Source organism: Parasteatoda tepidariorum, chromosome 2 (genome assembly GCF_982258835.1).
Source record: "Parasteatoda tepidariorum strain Cologne lab strain chromosome 2, Ptep-v5.0, whole genome shotgun sequence".
Lineage (NCBI taxonomy): Eukaryota > Metazoa > Arthropoda > Arachnida > Araneae > Theridiidae > Parasteatoda > Parasteatoda tepidariorum.
In genome coordinates, this window is record NC_141756.1 from 9,093,742 (window position 1) to 9,109,163 (window position 15,422).

Consider the following 15,422-nt stretch of genomic DNA (forward strand, 5'->3'; position numbering starts at 1 on the left):
CTGATTTGGATTTCTGTACCCCTAAGTATTTGGGGTAGCCGCAATATGAGAAGTAACTTGAGAGCTTTCCAATAGAATTTTAAAAAATTTCCCAGAATTATAAAGGTCGTTTGTTAAAAAAATAACTTTTCGTAAATATTTATTATTTTATTTATAATCGTAAAAAAATTAAATTGTAAGGCATACATTTTTTACATCGTTTTAAAAAAAGGTAATTTAACAAGGAAAAATACTATATTGTAGAAAAGATAATTTTACAAAGAAAAATACTGTTTTGTTTTAAAAACAGTATAACAATTTTTATTAAGTAATATAATATGTAGTGATATATATATAATGTAAGTGATATGTACTGTAAAAGACTTATAAAATTTAAAAAAAAGTAATTATTTAATCTCTTTTTTTTTTTTTTTTTTAAAGGAAGAAAATTATAATCTGAAATAAAATAAAAGATATAGGGGAAAGTATAATGCATTAGTTTAAATATTTAGGAAATGATTACTTACAATCAAGGAAAATCCTTGTAGTACGCGCTGTTCACTTAAATCAATGAATCAACGATAAAAGCCCAGAAGCTGCATCAAAATAGATTATAAAAATCTAAAGACTTCAAATATTTGATTTTCTTGTCTTAAATTTGAAACATTAACTAAAACGAGCAGAATTTTTTGTATGAGCGCCTAACTACTTATAAAGCTTGTCCTTTATTTTTCAAAATAGTGGGGTGTATTCATTATTAAATCGCGTCATTGGTTTAAATTATTTGTTGAGCGAGGCAGAGGAACCTGCTATTTTCAGTATTTCACACTTTAGTGGAGGTGATTCCCACCATGGGTGGCAAAAATCTCCTTTTGTGGAAGGATTTACGCTAATTTATAGAAGGGGTTCTATTTGAAATCTATTCAGCAGATTCCGAAAACGTTTTTCAAAGAGATTTCAAAGAGACCCCTGATAAAATTGAAGATTTACAAGCATTTCACAACAGAATAATTAGTCTAAGCTAGACTGGGACACCCCATGGTTTTCACATCTCTCAAGTCATCCTTCTGGTCATCACCATCTGGCCATCTGGTTTTTCTGCCTGAAGGGGTTCCATCCATTTCCTCCCCGGAAAATTGTTCTTTTAACTGGAGGTCTCACTTTCCTTAAGATAAGGGGAGAAAAATTTCTTTACATTTCTGACCAACTTTAGAACTTCCAAAGTTTCTTTCGTTCACCTTTCATTTTTTTAGTCTGTTGTACTACTAATTTTTTTCATATAGATAAATATTTTAAATTTAAAGATTCAGCTTATATTACTATAATTTAATTTTACAGATAGCATTTTCAAATACATAAATAATATCAAATAACCTAAGTAGAAAAGCACAATTATTTTAAATTTAAATGAATGTCTAAGTAAACTAGTTTAAATAAGCGAAATCAATAAATATTATTTTTAGGATTTGTTTTCTGTTCTTATTATAAAAAAGGACACGACTTTAAATAAATACGTTCAGTATTGCCGAGGAAAAAGGCAGTGAATTATATCAATATATTTAATACTCAAGAACTATAACATCATACATAGTACTACAATACACATTCAACACAATTCTACAATATACATTCTTAATGCTAGTACATAATCTATACTTTTGAAATCTAAATTATGTTATTTAGTTAATTATTTTATTTTTATATATAACCATGATTTTTTGTGGCTATTTTGGTGTTTTTTTTTTCATTTGTGCAATATTATAGTTTGACTCTGAGTTACAGTTTCAATGATGTCTTATAAATAATGTCTTGTTTGTTTATAAGATACGGAACTTAAATATTTATAACTCTTACACGTGAATAACCCTTTTGAATGAACATTATTAAACTGTTTATTTTATCATCGTTTATACATGGAAAAAATATTTTTCTTTTCGTTTTACTCAATAAATTTTACATTAAGTTTGTGCTTTATTCTTCGTTTTTAGTTGAAAAAATGAAATTTATAATACGCTAAAAAAAGAAAAAAATTAAATTCCCTATAATTTTACTATAATGAATAATGAGCTTACATTTTGTCTTTTCATTTTATCAGCGATAGTTTAAATTTTTTATAGTACAGCTTTGACATATCGTGAAGCAATGAAAAGCTACATTTTAGAGGGAAAAAAAATTAAATTCCTTTTATTTTAAATATGGGAGCTGCGATGGCTCAGGGGATAGAACGTTCGCCTTCCAATGAAGGAAACCGGGTTCGAATCTCAGTTGATACGAATTCCGCATCCGGCTTGCACCAACCACAGTGCTGATGTGAAATATCATCAATTGTAGACGGATCATGGGTTAGAGTCCCCTTGCGGTTAGGCTAACCGCGGGAGGTTCTCGTGGTCTTCCTCTCCATGTAACGCAAATGCGCGTTAGCTCCACCAAAAAGCCCTCCACGAAGGCAAATTTCTCCCATTACTCGATACAGGAGTTGCCTTGTCTTCTGGATTGGGTTCAAAATTACAAGGCTGCGGAATTGGGTCGGCTGTTCAACGACGGTTATAAAATTAACAATGGGGTTACAGGGGTCTGTCTAGAAAGAAATTTGGGTCCGTTAACGGACCCTTCACAAAATATATTTTCATAAAAACGGACACTTCACAAAATATTTTAACTTAAAAACGGACCCTTCACAAAATGATTTTTCTTTTAATCGAACCTTTCACAAATTTTTTTATCTTAATTATTATTTAATTAATCGAATAAACCCTTTCCAGGGCAGAAAACAAGAAAGATGGATGTAAACGAATTAAGTTTTATCTTCGGCAGACGATTCTTCCATTATTCGTCCGAAATTAATATTCTGCGTTCAGCAGTATAGGCTTAATACCAAATATTTGTATGTTGCATCTCTAATTTAGAAGCAGTAATTGTTATTTATTTTTTAAAATTTAATTTTTTTAATTATAATTTTACAGTGTTGAGCATAATCTTGTATGTCTTTACAAATTAACTCCTTGAAAATAAAAACTCCTTGAAAAAGTTTTTTTTTGTTGCAATAACGGATCCTATTTGCACAAATTCATAAAAGCGGACCCTGGTTGAAAGAATGTGAGTAATTTTTTCACAATTTCACGAAAAACGGATCTTTCACAAAATGTCTGGTCAGACCCCTGGGTTAAAAGTCTTTTTGTCAAAGGATTTTGATGGACATTAAATGTTAATTGCTTAGGAAATTCTCTGATATTAAAAATATTTTTATTGGAGTGTATCAAAAAGTTAGTAAAGAGAGTAAGAGTTATAATTATTAAAAACTCTGCATTATTCTTTAAATTACGATATTATAATTAAAATTTGGCTTTTGCCGAAATCGTCGTAAATGTAATAGTAGAAAAGAAAAAGCTACTTTTTATTACTGATTTTATTTTAGTATTTATCGTGAATGTATTCATGAACATTAAAATTTTTTATTTATTGCGAATCCTCTGTTGCTTAACTTGAAAGTATAATGAAAGGAAAAGTGTCAAGTGAATGAATGCAGAAACGTGTATGAATTGTTATCACACAGACGTCAAGTCGTTTAAAAAGAGTTCGTATGTGGAATGTTTTTTTTTCCTTATTTCCCCCATTTTTCTTAAGGTTGAATTTAATATAACAACTGAAGGAGATTTCTCGCGCTTTTCGAGTTATGCAAAAGAGCTGGAAACCTTGGCCCTCCTATTATCCCTAACTGAGGTGTGAGGTCCTATGATCCCTAACCTCCTATTATCCCTATGAGTTTTTAAACGAAGTTATGAAAAAAATTAAAACAGTGGGAGACTAAAATTGTTTAACGCTCGTCACCTACTTTGTTTTTATTATTAGCGGTTCCCTTTCATACTTCACTCCCCCAGTTAAGAAAAATAGTTCCTCAAAAGACCTCGATGTCTTCTTTTTGAGCCCACGAGGAAAGGTTAAATGTTGTATGCTTTTTTTTTTAATTCTGCCATAACTTGAAAAAAAAAATTAGTGAAATTTTTAATAAAAAATAATCGTCGATATTGATTGATTTTGCGCCTTTTCGAAATAATGCGCCCATGGCACCGCCATACTTGCCATACCCTAGATACGCCACTGACTTTCAGTTAATGAGAATCCAGAAATTGCACTCAAAGCAACTCCCCCTAAATACATCTTAAGATAATTAAATTTATCAATTTTTTTAAGACTCTCATTACTATGTATAGCTATGTTATAGCTATTCCAAAAACTGTGCCACTCACATGCATCACCAAAAAATTTGTTTATCTCCAATTTAGGTAATTTAACGTTAGCAACGTGCGAGATATTTTCATAAGTTATATTTTCTTGCAAATTATTGTTACCACCATTAACCGTTACTTCCTGTCTTGTAGTCTGGCATTTCAGTAAATATCTTTCAATTTTGCCTTTATAAGCCACTACTCGATCTTGATACTCTTGACTTTGTATGATTTCACTTTCTAATTCATCTCTTTTATCAAAATAATTTTCAATTTTCAAATCAAGATCCTTTAAAGTTTCGTTTTTTACATTTAACTGATTTAGTGAATCATACAAATCAGGATAATCAGGAAGTGTTTCTAATAACGATTTATCAATTTTATTAATTAATTTTGTAATCAGCTGTCTGATTACAGCTCTTTTGAACTTTAATTTTTCAAAATCATCCATTATAAACAGCTCGCACGTTACTATAATAAATACAATACAATTAATACAATAAAATATCAAAATAAACTACCGACTTAAGGGAGACCAAAACAAATGTTAACTTACATTTCACGCAGGTGGCCTATTTTTCGGCCGGTGTAGCACCATGATTCGAATTCAACAATAATTACACAAATTGTAATATTAAAAAGGATTTTATTTCATAGTGGTTCAGTGGTTAAATCCAAACTGAAACTTAAGAAGTGAAGAAAAAATAATAAAAAAATTGTTTGCGCTCAGCGCCATCTGGTATTAAAATCCTCAACACCACAGAAAGGCTTAAGCATGTTTGCAAGGCAGTGTGTCACCTAATGAAGTGCTGTTTTTGCTAACATGCATATCTTTAGATTTCGTTTTGCTTATATTTGAATTCTCACATTTTAATTTATATTGATTAATTGTGATGTATGGTTATAAGTGTATGATAACATGTTAATGTGTTGATGATATTCAACAGCGATTTTTTTAAAAATTTATTTATTTTTTTTAAAGAAAAACCATTCTAAACTTCTTTTAATATTTTATATGTTCAGGATTGCAATTTTTTAAAAGTGGCCCCGGTAGCTAACTTTAATTTTAAATTCATTATATCAATTGAAATAGTTTTTATCAATAAAATTTGTTTATAATACTGAAATTAGTGTTACTATTATACAGGGTGCGTAGCGTTTTTAAAAAGTGCTTAAATGTGCTTATATTCGATTTTCGTTTTTTAAAAGCCCTTAACGGTGCTTTTTTCATCAGGTGTTTTTATTTTTATTGTTTTTATTTTCCCTTTTCCAAAAATTAGATTTTTTCTTTGCGATATCAATTTTTGCCCCGAGTTATGCCAAAAGAGTGGTTTTCACATTTTTCTATTCAACGTTTTCACAATTCATACAACCACAATTTCGGCATAACATCAGTCCGTAACGTTTGAAAGCGCCAATCATTTTAAATGTTTGATGAAATACTTGTCGGTCCGCATACTGAGCTGGATTCGGTGGAAAGGATTCTTGCAATCTCATATGCAATTCTACTGCATTTTGCAAGATATTCTCAATTTCAGGCTTCTTTCTTGAAATTATAGATCCGTACCATAATCCTTGAATTGAACTTTGGGATCATTCACTAATTATGTATTTTCATCTGGGTCCCCAGAAAAGTAAAGAATCATGAAGTTTCGTCTCAAAATATCTATTTCCCTTTTATTCATTTATTTTAATTAAAATAAAAATTGAGATTTTAATTCGTAATGTTTTTACATGAGGGACCGTTCACCAATTGCATAAAATTATTAAAACCTAAACTCTGTGGTGCGAAAGTCCATAGGGGCCAAGGCCTACTGTGCCCATCTCAGTTTTCCTGACCTTGGGCTCTGGGTGCAAGAGCAGATATTCCGGTTAGGGGTTCAGCCGAACCCCAGTGCATGCTTGGTATTCATTTTAACGACCCACTGAAGGGATGAAAAGCTGAGTCAACCTTGCCCGGCCCGAGGATTGAACCCAGGATCTGTGGCACATAAGCGCGAAGCGCTACCATTCAGCCACCGGGCGTCGCATAAAAATCATTGTAAACGTTTATTGTAATTTATAACTTTTTTATTTATTACATTGTATTATTGCTTTTAAAATTTTCAGTACTTTTAAGAAGAAACTACACATAATATTTATAGGCAAGATTTTGAAAAAGTATTAAGTGAGGAGGAACTTTCGTTATTTTAAACGAGCAAAACATTTTATGTTACTATTCAGATTTGTCATTGCAAAAAACTTTAATTCATCTATCTCTTATTGATTTCAGTTAAAAACAATTGAAATAAAAAATTCAATCATCTCAGATTTGTTAAATATTATGACTGTAGGGACTGTATAATAGTTTAGTTCCGACAAAAACATTTAGCTTCAATACTCTTATTTACTTATCAAAAGTATTAAAATTTTTTTAAAGTATTTCATTAAAGAAATAATGAGCCAAGTAACAAATTTTAATGAAAATCTATTTGAGGTCATTCACTAATTTACATTTGTGATATGAATTTATTGAAGTTTTCTTAGTTTGCTTAAATTTTTACATATCTTTATAAATTAGGTATGATCAATAATAGTAATCTTGTTAATGTTTTATTGAATATGCTTTTTTATACGTAACTTTTATTCAAATCTAAAAAATATATTTGATAACCTTTTTAAATAATAGTTATTTTTTCCATAATTGTGGGAAATAATTATTAATTTAAAAAATAGAATGCTCCACTCAATATTGAATATATTTAAAATTGTGCATAAGTTGTTTTTTTGGTGGCTAATACAGTGTTTTCATCTCAGAAAAAAAATGGGTGAGAATTTCTCACCCTTTCTCAAAAACAGGGTGAGATTTCAGAAAGTTAAGTGAGATTTCAAAAATTAAAAAAAAAAAAAAAAAAAAAACGCAAAGAGACTTGAAAATTTTTTTTTTTTTTAATTATGATGCATTTTTAACATCTTCTAATTTTTAAAGCATTGAATATTTTTGCTGCATCATCATATGGAAAATGTTCTACATCTACTTTTTCATCAGCTATTCTCATTAGGTTGCTCAAATGCGTATTTGCTTCGTTTTGATCGCTTCTACCCACATTTGTTTCATTTTCATTTGTCCGTTTCGGAGTAGAAGATATTGCCTTTTCAAGGTATTTGTCCATCTTACATTAACGAGCAAAAAATTTGAACATCTTACATGAAGAAACCTTACCTACGGTAAACACGTGGTTGCAGAGAAATGCGTTCTGAAAGAGGTTCCGTGGTTCGGAAGGATGGTGTTCTGTTGTTCTTAAAGGTTCTGAACAATACTGGTAAATAGGGAAGCTAGAAAATGAGGCGGATGTTGAAAATAATAATAGATCCAGGAAAAGTAAAACGGATTTTATTCTAAAAGGCGCAAAAGAGAAATTTTTTTCAAAATGCGAGAAATTCGCGAATTTTGAAATTTTTTTATAGAATGCTCGAATTTCTCGCGGTAATCATTTTTTAATGCGAGAATATAAAAAAATATGCGAGATTCTCGCGCTGTAGTGAAAACACTAGTTTCTGACAAAGAATTCTTTTCTTGATTATATTTAAAATATAATCAAGAAAAGAATTCTTTGTCAGAAACTAGTTATTTTATCACGATCGTGTAACTTTGAAAATTGTTTTGCATTCTGTTAACATAAACTTTTAACAATATGAAGTAAAAAAATTTATTAGTGTGCATATTCTAATTATGATATTTTTTTCAAAGTGCTTAAAAATGTTTTTTGAGTGCTTAAAAAAAGTACGTGAAAGGTTGTTATTTTTTGTTGAAAAATTTGGCTACGCACCCTGTTATAAAATCATTATGTGTAAAACACCGAAAAGCTACAGTTTCATTTCTTTAATATAATCATTAAATTTATTTTCTTATCCAGTTGTGTTAGTTTTAAAGTTTTCACTTACTTAAAAGTGACTTATCTATATATATCTCGTGACTAGGCTTGAAAAATTAATACTATTATTTTAAATTAGGTTATGATCACTAACTGTTTAAAAAGTTGTTTTAACATTTTTGATTTATGTTTAAAAAGAGTTTCTTTCACTTGGGTTTGAAGAAATGATAATTCTTCCAGGCTGTGTGATAGAATCGGGGCCATGTTAAGGGCACGTTACAGAGTTCTTGCAGAAAGATATTTCGTATGGGAAGTAAAACAGTTTGCTTTTCTTTTCTGCAGAATTTTACGAATTTTTTTTTTTTTCTTCCCTAGAATTATTTTTAAAAGATGCCTTCTATATTTAATGAAATATGTTGTGAGGGGGGATTTTGAAACAAATTCAGATTTGTCACAAAACAATTACTAAATCAATTCAGTATACGTCACTCTCTTTTTCTTATTTGGTTGAAATAAAATCGATTTAATATTTTTGTTAAAATATGCTCTTAAAAATTTTAAATCACGCTTTATCACTACTCGCACCAATTCCATTGTAAATATATGTAGTATTTTGATAATTTTTTTCGGCAATTATTGTTGCGAATTGTAAGTTTTTTTTTTTTTTTTTTTTTTTTTTTTTTTTTTTTTTTTTAAATCTCGTTACCTTTTATTGTTCAGTTATTATTGATATTCTCATTATTTTTTTTCCTTTTAATTATCAATATTCTTACGACACGCGAAGTTCGAATCGCGTATTCTAGTAATAACTCTTGGACACGCTCGGTTTGCACCGATATAATTGTAAATCCACGCTGTGTTTCAATCATTTTTTCCTCAGTTTTTGTTACGAATTTTCACATTTAAAAAGAAAACCTGGTGTTTTTTTTTATGCAATTTTATTTCACTCAAAATTTAGTTCTCGCATTTAATTATTTATTTTTAATGTGACGATTCCACTGTTTTTGGACTTTTCGGCAGTTATTGCTATCGATTTCCACGTGGTTTCTGCTTTTCTTATTTGATAATATTTCGGCGCTTGAAATTTGAATCGTTCGCTTAAATAATCACTTTGTCAAGTATTCAATTTACTCTAATAGTATCATAAGTTCATGTGATGCTTCGACTGTTTTTTCTAAATCAAGATTTAAATTGCTTGATTTTATTTTAAAAAAAAAAGGATTTAAATCAATTGTGATTTTTAAAAAAAATCACGAGTTAATTTAAATAGATTGAATTTTTAAAAAAAATTAAATTCTAAAAGATAATTTTCATACAAAAATTTTTCTCAAAGATTTTTTCAACTAACTAATTAATCTGTACATTCGTTAGGGTCTGATTTTTTAAAAAGTCAGATTTTATTGATAATGAAGATTTTTTTACTCAAAAATAATGAAAGGAAAAATGCATGAATATTATTATATTTTAATAAAATGAACCTTTTCTATAGGAGTGGCATGGAACTTTTAAATTATAATTTTACATTATCGAGCTAAATTAATTTACATTTCATTGGATATCTAATTAACTGGTCTCTCAATGTTAAGCATTCAATTGCAAATTGAGCTCGAAAAAAATTTATGTGACTTTGTTTATTCATCAGTTTTTAATAATTAAATAAATTGTTTTTTAAATAATATTTAGTGTTATTAATATATTTTATTAGCTGCTTTGGTTTGTAAATGTTTTTTTTTTTAAAAATAAATAAATAAATCTTGATATTTTTATTCATTTATTTAAAAATTATGACTTTTCCAATCTTGCCAATTAAGCACAGGTGTATTGGATGGGATACGACTTGTTTTTCTGTTAAATTACAATTTTTCTTAATCTTTGATATTATTTATTAAATACATTTTATTTCATTGTAATATTTGTTTGTTTATGCATTCTTTTAGTACAGTCAAACTATTATTTTCTTTTAAAGTTTTTTGGTACGAGGGTTGCTATTTATATTTCTGGCCTTGGCAACAGTAAGTGTTGCTAGGCGACCGCAGACGATTTTAATCGAAAGTTTGATATTTTTAAACATAAATTCAGCAGACGATTTACCATTATAGCTTCATTTGTGTTGTTGACAGTAAATTGAAAAGTTCTTCTCTTTCAAAAAATGGAATTGAATCGTGAAAATTTTCGTGCCATTATTTTTCATAACTTTCGACGTGGATTGTCAAGACAAGAGCGCTTCGATGAACTTAATTCTTTATTCAGCGATAAAGCGCCATCCTACAACACTGTAAAAAATTGGTATAACGAATTTAATCGTGGTCGATGTTCGATCCAGGACGAATCCCGTGCAGGTCGTCCAAAATCCGTTGTTGTGCCAGAAAAGATCGATGCTGTGCGTGAACTGATAAAGCAAGATCGTCGTGTGACATACCGTGAGATAGAGGCGTCTTTGGACATTAGTATGACTAGCATCAATAAAATATTGCATGAACATTTGAGCGTAAAAATTTTTTTTTCGCGTTGGATCCCGCATATTCTGACAAACTCTCAAAAAAAAGGCTCGTGTCGATTGGTGCAAGGAAATGTTGGAAAAATACGTTGAAGTTACATCAAAGGCTGTGTATAACATCTACACAACTGTATGGGTCTCCCAAGGCGAGGCAAAACCAAGAAAAGTTGTTCGAGGAAGAAGCACATCGAAACAAATGATTGCCTGTTTCTTCAGCATTAACGGTCATGTGGCAACAGTGGCATTAGAGCAACGCAGGACGGTCAATTCTGAATGGTACATGTTTGCCAGAAGTCATCGGAGAAATTCGAAAAAAGCAGAAGAACAGGCGAATCATTCTTCATCATGACAATGCGAGCTCTCACACATCGACTCAAACAAAGGCATTTCTGACGGAGCGAAAGATCGAACTGATGGGTGATCCGCCCTACAGCCCTGATTTGGCACCCAATGACCTCTTCTTATTCCCACACATCAAAAATGAATTACGTGGACAACGATTTTCGACCCCCGAAGAAGTGGTTGATGCATTCAAAACGCATGTTTTGGAGTTACCTCAATCGGACTGGAAAAAGTGCTTTGAAAATTGGTTCAAACGCATGCAAAAGTGTATTGATCATCATGGAGAATATTTTGAAAAACAATAAAACCAATTTCGATCCTACATATTTTTTTTTTCATTATTAGGCCAGAAATATAAATAGCAACAATCGTAGAAAAGAAAATGCGTTTTATTGAGCATTTGGGTACAAAAGGAAAAAAAACAACACAATTTGTATTTTTTACTCCCCCCCCCTCCCGGACGGCCAGCAATGTTGAATACATTTGAAGCATCGAGTGAGTGTTAATAAGGGGCTCCCACTCCTGTCCCACTCCTCTAGAAGAGCTCTTTCCAATTCTTGGAGAGTTTGTGGTAGGCGTCCAGCAATATGTCTGCCTAAAGTGTCGTAAGCGTGCTCGATTGGGTTCATGTCCGGAGAAAATGCTGGCCAATCCATTTGTATGATTCCTTCCTCCAAAAGGAAATCATTCGCTGAGTTAGCACTATGTGGTCTGCAATTGTCGTTCATAAACATGCAGTCATTTACAATTGTTGCAGGGTAAGGGACTACTATAGATCTCAGGATCTCAACTCTATATCGGCTACTGGTCAGAGCTCCATTTCGAATGATATGGAGATCAGTGCGCCCATCAATGGAGATGTCAGCAAAGACCATCACTCCCCCACCGCCAAAACTTACACTTTCGTGTTCGAACACACGATTGTTACTAGTGCTACGTAGCCTCAATACGCCTATTATCAGGATAAACAGAAAAACTGGACTCATCAGAGAAAAGAGTATTGTTATTGCACCTGTGGAGAGTGTTATTATCAATATTGTCAACCTTCTTCTATGAAAAGGTACCCCACCATAGAGTCGAGTTAACATGTCTTATATACTAGTGAATTGGAATTGTATGTTTGTAGTGGTAGACACACTACAGTACTCCCCCACCAGAATTATATATCTGTGATAGAATTCGACGAAAGAATACCAGTAGTTGATTCATTGCAGTTTTGTGAGAAGCCGGGAGAGCTGTATTAAGATCACCGTACTTTTGCTGGTCATGAGAGCTGTATTAAGTTCACGGTCGTGGTTGCTCCTGTGTTGCCTTTAGCAGTCGAGTGAATACGGTGTATGTTGTGTGTGATCGAGACTGAATAGCAACAGCAGGAGGAGGTGGATAATGTCACAGTCACAAGTAGCAAGTCAACTGTTCAATATGGATCATCCATCGAAGTAGGCATGTTCAAATCGAAGTGGACGCTGCTGTCAAGTTTGGCGTGTTTGTCGACCTTCTTCTATGAAAAGGTTCCCCACCATAGAATCGAGTTAACATGTCTTATATACTAGTGAATTGGAATTGTGTTTTTGTAGTGGTAGACACACTACATCATTCATTTCTCCTCCAGTTCACATGCTCTGTTGCCCACTCCCTGCGGGCGCGACGGTGCTTTGCTGTTAACGTGACACACACCATTGGTCGTCGAGCATACAGACCTACAGCGTGAAAGCGGTTTCGGACAGTTTGTGTCTGTTAACTGTGGTGCCAGTAGCCGAGCCAAGTTGTTGTTGACGAAGAGTGACATTCATATTTCGGTGTCTCTGAGCCGTTAGCGTTAAATAACGGTTTTCATTGGACATTGTTGCACGCCCGCGTCCTTGCTCTGATCTTCGGTCTGCATTTCCAGCCTCTCAAAAACTGTTCACTCTTTGTGAAACTCCAGTGGCTCCTGCTACTTTGGCTTGTGTTTGGTTCCCTCTAACCGGCCGACAATTTTCTAAGCTACTGATTTGGTTAAATCACGGTGTTGAGATATCGCACTATCGGAGCAATGTGCTTATTGAATGTCGATCATTCTTTTCCGCTTTGTCTTACATTAAGTTGAAAGCCAAATCAAATTCTGAGCCACTAATTCAAAATTTGCATATTGCGAAGTTTAAAAATTAGAAAAATTTGCATTTGTGACTCTCTCCCATTTTGTGCAAAAAAATGTACTTAAACCGTTATTTTATACAAGATTTACAATATCCTTTAGTTGTTTTGAACAGTGTGTATAGGGCCGGGATAGCCTGGTCGGTAGGGCGCTGGACCCATGTCCGAGAGTTCGTGGGTTCGAACCCCGCCGGCCGAAGACGCTCCTTGTGGTAAAATGGTGACTGATGCACGTTAAATCTGTCGAGTCGCAAAGTCCTCCACGTTCCCACATTGTTTGTTCTCTGATTCAGGTCAAAATTACGATCTGTGGATGAATGAATGGGTCCGCTCTATAAACGGGCGTGACGTAATGGAATGTGGCAGAGTTCGAATTCTTGGCCATAGATGGCGCCACTTGAAAACAAGTACAATCGCACCCCTCTGCTTTAACAGGCATAAGAAAGTAAGCAACAGTGTTCATGAACTCTTATCTTTCTTTTCTCTCTCCTTCACTGTATCTTATTCTTCTGATTTTCATGTGAAAATCCTCATTTTTTGCTTCTATTTAACGATTTTCCATGTTAATACTATTTTCTCCCATTTTTTTTATGTATATTTATAAAGAAATAAGAAATTTTAGTGTAAAAAAATATCTGAGTTTTCGTAAAAATGTTTCTTTTTTTGCTTAAATACAGGAACTGTTGAAACTATTAACATTAGTGTATCTGCAAATCCATGTTAGTATCATAGAAATTGCTCCCATTAGAGAAATTATTGGATTAGATTGTCTTTAAATTTGGAGGCAATTTAGTCCTTAATTTTTAGATTCTGGACCCTTGAATGTGTATTTTTAAAGAAATTTTCAGTCTAACTTGATTTGTGTCAATATTTGGTGACATAAGTAAAAGTATAAAAAGGAAAAGGGTTAGTGCCAGGTGTGTTGTGTTAAATAATTGGGCAGAAAAACTCAAATTTTAATGATAATAATAATAATAAAGGCTGACCAGCCTGTGTAGGGGTTAGGGAACTGCCCTTTCATCACAAAGGTTCTGAGTTCGAATCCCGGGCAACGCATGGATGTTCTTTCCTTCTCTGTACTACCTGTCCTTACTGTGGGAGCAACGTTGACCCACCTAATAGGTGCCCCTGAAAGAGTGGCCAACAAATCTGCCCTTCAGGTGCCTGTATGACCTAGGTCATTATCCAGGTGGGTATTGGGGAAAAAAATAATAGCAATAAAAAAAAAACACATTTTATCCTTTTTGATGCATTTTAACCTTTAGTGAGTGTAACTTAAAAAGAAAAAAGTATCTGAGTAATTTTGTTATTAGCATTTTCAGGTTCATTTTTGTGCATCATACATAGCTTTTATTTCTGATCATTTTTCTTGACTTAGTTATGTCAAGCGTTCTGATTTAATGAGCAAATGGCCTTGGTCTTCGTGCGCTTATTATAAGTGCTTTCCTCTGTATATTTGAGAGAGCAGTATTACACTAAGCTAGCGATTCGATTACTATTTTTAATTTATATAGTTATGATTAGGGTTTGAAAAATCTTGGGTGCAGGGATGGTCATTATGGCAATTAAAGAATCGTACTTAGCACCTAATTGTTTTATAAATTTTAAATTGTTTTTTTTTTTAATCCATAAAATTAGAAAGTTTTCATTTAAATTTAATGAATAAAAAAGTCAATTCTTCTTTAAAGAAGTCGCATTTATTTTTAAGGAAGTTGTATTCTTGAAATTCTATTTTTCAGGAACTACGTATTTGGTCAATTTTTTTACAATTTTGTCTTATGCCATTAAAAATTACATTCTTTAAAATAATGAAAAAAAAAATTATACCTTACTAATCAAAAATTTTTGAATATTATTTATAAAAATAATACATATTTGCCAAAAGATATATTTTGCATGGAATTATTTTTGGATAAATGAATTTTAAAATTATGTGCAAAAAGTGAAATTAACATTAAGGTGTCCAAACCTTAACTGCTCTCCTGACCAGACTAACGGGACCATATTTCCCAGATTGCAGCTTCCCCCATAATTTGAAGGTCAAAAATGTGAATTCGTTGAGAAGTATGTTTCTTCAGAATCGTCTAAAATATCGTTTGCACAAATTAATTAGCAAATTTGAATTAACCCCCATGAACCTTGGCTTAGCCTTGGAGCCACACCCTACGAGACATTTTTCAAATTTATTACTTGATAATGTAAATTTATATTAATAATGAACATCTCTCTTTACTTTGGAGCTCCATATATTTCTGAAATAAAACATTTTTATCGTGAATCATTACTGGATTTTTTATTTAAACAGTTTATGTTTAACCTCTTAAAGCAAGAGTTCTTTTTGAAAAATTTGGTAAAAAAAATGATCTAGTTTTTTTTTTTTTTGGATAG

At 31.9% G+C, this 15,422-nt stretch overlaps 1 protein-coding gene across 4 annotated transcripts in view; it reads left to right on the forward strand.

Annotated features, from left to right (window-relative positions):
• The window catches only part of LOC122268915 (zinc finger and BTB domain-containing protein 8A-like), a 62,550-nt gene that overhangs the window by 31,845 nt on the left and 15,283 nt on the right, over positions 1-15,422 (forward strand). The window lies entirely within an intron of this gene.